We start from the raw sequence: 7,394 nt of genomic DNA on the forward strand, positions 1-7,394 counted from the left end.
GTTGGCCCAGGACCAATCTTCCTCAGCAAAAAGAGGAAGATCGGCAACAGATGTTAGCTCACGGTTAATCTTCCTCACCAAAAAAAAAAAAAAAAAAAATTATGTATTGAGCACTTCTTTATTTATTTATTTTTTTTGTGAAGAAGATCAGCCCTGAGATAACATCCATGCTAATCCTCCTCTTTTTGCTGAGGAAGACCAGCTCTGAGCTAACATCTATTGCCAATCCTCCTCCTTTTTTTCCCCCCAAATCCCCAGTAGATTGTTGTATGTCATAGCTGCACATCCTTCTAGTTGCTGTATGTGGGATGTGGCCTCAGTATGGCTGGAGAAGCGGCGCGTCAGTGCGCACCCAGGATCCGAACCCGGGCCACCAGTAGCAGAGCGTGCACACTTAACCGCTAAGCCATGGGGCCAGCCCCGAGCACTTCTTATTTACCAGAGACTCAGGTATTAGGGACAAGAATATTAGTTAAAAAAAGCATGAGGTAGACATTGTAATATGTATAGCTTTAAATAATTAATATCACTGTGTATAATGCAGTGCTCTATGATAATACCAAGTTTAGCAAATCCAAATTATCTCAAATTGCTGAGTTAGAAAAAAAATTTTCTCCGCACCACTTATCTTGTCTGCATACCTGGTCTAAGTATAAGCATTTTACAACTTACTGTTCAGGTTGCAAATGCTCCTGATTTCACAGAATGCAGTAGGGAAAATAATTGCTTTACCAGTGATAATTGAACAGATTAGCATACAAGTAAATCTTAAGGGTGAAGGATAGCACTTTCTAATTTTTTTATTCATTAAGCTTTAGTTATTTTTCTAAGGAGGGGGGCTTTGCCAGCTACAGAGACTTTAGATGTTAACTAGACTCTCACATCCCTGGAGGATGGTGACCCTGGGAAAGTAGAGAAAAACATATAAAGATGGAAATGGTAATTTCTTATATCCTAGTTCCAGAGCTGCAATACAGGGCAGATAGTCATATATCAGCTCCATTTTCTAGAAAGTTAAAATAAGCAGTTTAAAAAATATACTACCTCTATTATTTCAGAATTATATTAATACAAAGTGAACCTTTGTCTGCATTGGCTGCTTTTTACACTTAGATGTTAACTGAGTTACAAAAGACTGATTTTAAATCATGTATTAATATCAACAAAAGCTTGAAATTATTCATTTTGAGATTAAATATGTAAAAGTTCTTTAAGGATAATTATTTTTTACCATAATATTTTTTAGTTAAAACATTGTTGTTAATATATTTGGATTACTTCATGTCTTTTTAATTTTTAATTAAAATCAACCTATATCCACGATGAGTTGCACTTTGCCTAACAAAGGTGGTAAATAAACACAGGGTAGGACATTAACAGATAGACATTCTGAATGCAAAATCACTCACCTAATTCACTGAGTCTTCTTCCTTTAAAAAAAGTGTTACATGTAGAAAAGCAAAAGAACAGATGAAATTATTTAAATAAGCAAAACTATTAACCTGGGTTACATGTACAAGTGTATATTCCAACAGATAAGTAAAATAAACCCTGCTACAAATGCCTGATATTCCTTTTCATTACTCTTCTATAACTTTCCAATTTGATCTGATCACAGAGAGGGAATTATAATTTAGTGCTGCAGGCATTCATTACTAGTGATATGAGAAAAAAGAGAAAGAATACTTAGTAGCATCAATAATAATGATAACTAATGTTTAAAAGTGCTTTGAAGTTTACAAAGCACTTTTTACATACATTGTTTCTTTAATTATCTAATTAACCTTTAATTAATGACCTCATCCAAAAAGGCTTTTCCAACTAATCACCCACCTACTGTTTTCTCCTTGTGATATTATAAAGGTAACATTAAAAAAGAGAGAGAGTCTACTGCTTGCTTTGGCAGCACACATACTAAAATTGAAATGATACAGAGAAGATTAGCATGGCCCCTGAACAAGGATGACATGAAAGTTTGTGAAGCATTTCATACTTTTTTAAGATTTAAAAAAATAAAGAAATCCTATAAGAAACATCCAAGTCAATTAGGAAAAGTAACATAAGGATAATGGGTATCCCAGAAGGATAAGAGAGGGAGAAAGGAGCAGAGAGCTTATTTATAGAAATAATAGCTGAGAACTTCCCAAACCTGGGGAAGGAACTGGATATAAAAGTACATGAAGGGGCCAGCCTGATGGCATACTGGTTAAGTGCACACACTCCGCTTCAGTGGCCCAAGCGTTCGCAGGTTCAGATCCCAGGTGCGCACCAACACACCGCTTGTCAAGCCATGCTGTGGTGGCATCCCATATAAAGTAGAGGAAGATGGGCACGGATGTGAGCCCAGGGCCAATCTTCCTCAGCAAAAAGAGGAGGATTGGCATCAGATGTTAGCCCAGGGCTGAACCTCCTCACACACACACAAAAAATAGTACGTGAAGCTAATAGAACACCTGATTATCTCAACACAAAATGACCTTCTCTAAGGCACATTATATTAAAACTGTCAAAAGTCAATGACAAAGAAAGCATATTAAGGGTAGCTAGAGAGAAGAAAATAACTTGCAAGGGAACACCATCAGGCTATCACGGATTTCACAGAAGAAACTCTACAGGCTGAGTGAGAGTAGAATGATATATTCAAAATATTGAAAGACAAAAACTATCAGCCAAGAATACCCTATGAAGAAAAGTTATCCTTCAGATATGAAGGAAAAATAAAGGCTTTCCCAGAAAACTAAAAGCTAGGGGAGTTCATTGCCACTAGACTTGCCTTACAAGAAATGTTGAAAGTAGCCCTCCTACGCGAAACAAAAATTACGAAGCTTTGAGCTTACGAAGCTTTGAGCAAGGTGATAAACAGACAGAATCAGAAAATTACAACTCCATATCAGAATAGGTTAGTAAACAGTGAATTATAAAATAAAGGCTAAAGGGAAAGAATGCATCAAAAATAACAAGAACCATCTCCATTTGTTAACAAACTCACAATACAAAAAAAGATAATTTGTAACAACAAAAACATAGAAGGGGAGGAGGAAAAGGATGTAACCTGCATAAGCTAATGACAATAAGATGCTAACAGCAGAGAAAGGACTATCACGTCTATGAGATCTTTTACACAAAACTCATGGTAACCACAAAAAAAAAATCAGAAGAGAGTCACAAAACATAAAAAAAGAGGAAACTGAGAAATACATCACAGAAAACCACCAAAGTGAAATGGCAGACAGAAATACAAGGATAAAGAAACAATGGAAATATAGAACAACCAGAAAACAAAAGATAAAATGGCAGTATTAAGCCCTCATATGTCAATAATCACTTAAATGTAAAGGGATTGAATTGACCAATTAAAAGACACAGAGTGGCTGGATGGATTACAAAACAACATCCAACAATACGCTGCCTCCAGGAGACCCATCTCAGATCTAAAGACAAACATAGGCTCAGAGTCACAGGATGAAAGATGATACTCCAAGCAAATGGCAACCAAGAGAAATCAGTTACAACCCTACTTATATCAGATAAAACAGACTTCAAGACAAAAAAGATAACAAGAGACAAAGATGGACATTATATAATGATAAAAGGGACATTCCACCAAGAAGACATAACATTTATTAAGATACATGCACATAACACAGGAGGACCAAAGTATATGAAGCAACTACTAACAGACCTAAAGGGAGAAATCAACAGCAACACGATAATAGTAGGGGACTTTAACACCCTACTTACATCAATGGAAAGATCATCCAGACAGAAAGTCAACAAGAGTGGCCTTAAGTGAAACACTAGACTAGATGGGCTTAATGGATATATAGAGAGAAAATTCCATCCAAAAGCATCAAAATACACATTCTCCTCGAATGCACATGGAACATTCTCAAAATAGACCAAATGTTGGAAAAGAAAACAAACCTCAATAAATGTAGGAAGACTGAAATCATATCGAGCATCTTTTCCAACCACAGTGGTATGAAACTAGAAATTAACTACAAGAAGAAAGTTGAAAAAGTCACAAATATGTGAAAACTAAACAATATGATACTGAACAATTATTGGATCAATGAAGAAATCAAAGGAGAAATGAAAAAAATACTTGGAGACAAAGGAAAACACAACATACCAAAACTTATGGGATACAGCAAAAGCCGTACTAAGAGGGAAGTATACAGCAATACAGGCCTACCTCAAAAGATAAGAAAAATCTCAAATAAACAATCTAACACTATATGTAAAAGAACCATAAAAAGACAACAAACAAAGCCCAAAGTCAGCAGAAGGAAGGAAATAATAAAAATCAGAGCAGAAATAAATGAAATAGAGACAAAAATCTGTAGAAAGGATCAATGAAACAAAGAGCTGGTTCTTTGAAAAGATGAGTAAAATTGACAAACCCTTAGAGAGACTCACTAAGAAAAAAAGAGTCAAGGCTCAAATCAATAAAATCAGAAATGAAAGATGAGAAATTACAATGGACACCACAGAAATACAAAGGATTATAAGAAAATACTATGAAAAGCTATGTGTAAATTGTATAACCCAGAAGAAATGGATAACTTCTTAGAATTCTACAACCACCCAAAACTGAATCAAGAAGAAATACAGAATCTGAATAGACCAATCACAAGTAAAGAGATTGAAACAGTAATCAAAAACCTCCCCAAAAAACAAAAGTTCAGAACCAGATGGTTTCTCTGGTGAATTCTACAAAACATTTAAAGAAGAGTTAATACCTATCCTTCTCAAACTCTTCCAAAAAATTGAAAAGCATGGGACACTTACTAACCCATTTTATGAGGCCAACTGTATCCTGATACCAAAACCAGACAAGGACAACACAAAAAAGGAAAATTACAGGTCAAAATTCCTGATGAACATAGATACAAAAATCCTCATCAAAATATTAGCAAATCAAATACAGCAATACATTAAAAGGACACTACACCATGATCAAGTGGGATTTATTCCAGGGACACAGGGATGGTTCAACATCTGCAAATCAATCAATGTGATGCACCATGTTAACAAAATAAAGAATAAAAATCACATGATCATCTCAATAGACACAGAGAAAGCATTTGACAAATCCAACATCCATTTATGATAAAAACTTTCAATAAAATTGGTATAGAAGGAAAGTACCACAACACAATAAAGGCCATATATGACAGCTAACATCATACTCAATGGTAAAAAACTAAAATCTATTCCTCTAAGAACAGAAACAAGACAAAGATGTCCACTCTTGCCACTCTATAACATAGTATTGGAAGTCCTAGCCAGAGCAATTAGGCAAGAAAAAAAAATAAAAGGGATCCAAATTGGAAAGGAAGAACTAAAACTGTAACTATTTGTGGATGATATGATTCCATATATAGAAAATCCTAAAGAATCCATTAACAAACTATTAGAAATAATTAACGAATATAGTAAACTTGCAGTGTACAAAATCAACATACAAAAATCAGTTGCATTTCTATAAACTAATAATGAATAGCAGAAAGAGAAATCACAAATACAATCCCATTTACAATCAAAACAATAAAATACCTAGGAATAAATTTAACCAAGGAGGTGAAAGATCTATACACTGACAACTATAAGACATTATTGAAATAAATTGAAGATGACATAAAAAATGGAAAGATATTCCCTGCTCAAGGATTGGAGGAATAAACATAGTTAAAATGTCCATATTACTTAAAGCAATCCACAGATTCAATGCAATCCCAATCAGAATCCCACTGACATTCTTCACGGAAATAGAACAAAGAATCCTAAAATCTATATGGAACAACAAAAGACCCTGAATAGCCAAAACAATCCAGAGAAAAAAGAACAAAGTTGGAGGCATCACACTCCCTGAATTCAAAATATACTACAAAGCTATAGTAATCAAAACAGCATGGTACTGGCACAAAAACAGACACACAGAGCAAAGGAACAGAATCGAGAGCCCAGAAATAAACCTACACTTCTATGGACAGCTAATTTTCAACAAGGGAGCCAAGAACATACAATGAAGAAAGGAAAGTCTCTTCAATAAATGGTGTTGGGAAAACTGGACAGCCACATGCAAAAGAATGAAAATAGACCATTATCTTACACCATACACAAAAATTAACTCAAAATGGATCAAATACTTGAATGTAAGTCCTGAAACCATAAAAATCCTAGGAGAAAACATAGGCAGTACACTCTTTGACATTGGTCTCAGCAGTATCTTTTTGAATACCATGTCTACTCAGGAAAGGGAAACAAAAACAAAAATAAACAAATGCAACCACATTAGACTAAAAAGCTTCTGCAAGGCAAAGGAAACCAACAATAAAATGAAAAGACAACCAACCAACTGAGAGAAAATATTTGCAAATCATATATCCCAGAAGGGGTTAATTTCCAAAATATATAAAGAACTCATACAACTCAACAACAAAAAAATGAACAACGCAATCAAGTACGGGCAGAGGATATAAACAGACATTTTTCCAAATAAGATATACAGATGGCCAGCAAGCACACGAAAAGATGTTCAACATCTCTAATTATTAGGGAAATGCAAATCAAAACTATTATGAGATGTCACCTCACACCCATCAGAATGGCTATAATTAACTAGACCAGAAATAACAAGTGTTGGAGAGGATGTGGAGAAAAGGGAACCCTCATACACTGCTGGTAGCAATGTAAATTGGTGCAAAAAAAAAAAAAAAGCAGTATTGAGATGGCTCAAAAAATTAAAAATAAAAATACCATATCATCCAGCTATTCTGCTTCTGGGTATTTATCCAAAAAACACCAATTTGAAAAGATAGATGCACTCCTATGTTCATGCAGCATTATTCACAACAGCCAAGACTTGGAAGCAACCTAGTGCCCATCAACGGATGAATGGATAAAGAAGATGTGGTATATAGATGTACAACGGAGTACTACTGAAGCATAAAAAAAAAGATGAAATCCTGCCATTCGCAAGAACATGAACGGACCTTGAGGGTATTATGCTAAGTGAAATACATCAGAGGGAAAAAGACAATTACTGTATGACTTCATTCATATGTGGAGGATAAACAAACACATAGATAAGAAGAATAGATTGGTGGTTCTTAGAGGAGAAGAGGGCCAGGAGGAGGGTGAAAGGGGTAAAAGGGCACATATCTATGGTGACAGATAGAAACTAGACTTTTGGTGGTGAACACAATGTGGTCTATACAGAAGTTGAAATATAATGATGTACACTTGAAATTTATATAATGTTATAAAACAATGTGACCTCAGTAAAATAAATTTTAAAAAAAGACAGTCTACTGTAACTATTACTACATCAATGAAGATATAAGATGAATTAATTAAAATGTAAGAACTATATGAAAATGAAACCACTG

The 7,394-nt window shown here is 34.7% G+C and overlaps 1 non-coding gene across 1 annotated transcript; it reads left to right on the forward strand.

Moving 5' to 3' along the window:
• The first annotated feature begins 1,894 nt into the window (after window positions 1-1,894).
• On the forward strand, window positions 1,895-1,997 carry LOC147913248 (U6 spliceosomal RNA). The gene has a single exon (XR_015549066.1). It is a non-coding gene; the product is annotated as a U6 spliceosomal RNA (small nuclear RNA).
• The last annotated feature ends 5,397 nt before the right edge of the window (window positions 1,998-7,394 follow it).

The sequence above is a fragment of the Ceratotherium simum genome, chromosome 29 (genome assembly GCF_057802395.1).
Source record: "Ceratotherium simum simum isolate JZ-2026a chromosome 29, ASM5780239v1, whole genome shotgun sequence".
Classification (NCBI taxonomy): Eukaryota; Metazoa; Chordata; class Mammalia; order Perissodactyla; family Rhinocerotidae; genus Ceratotherium; species Ceratotherium simum.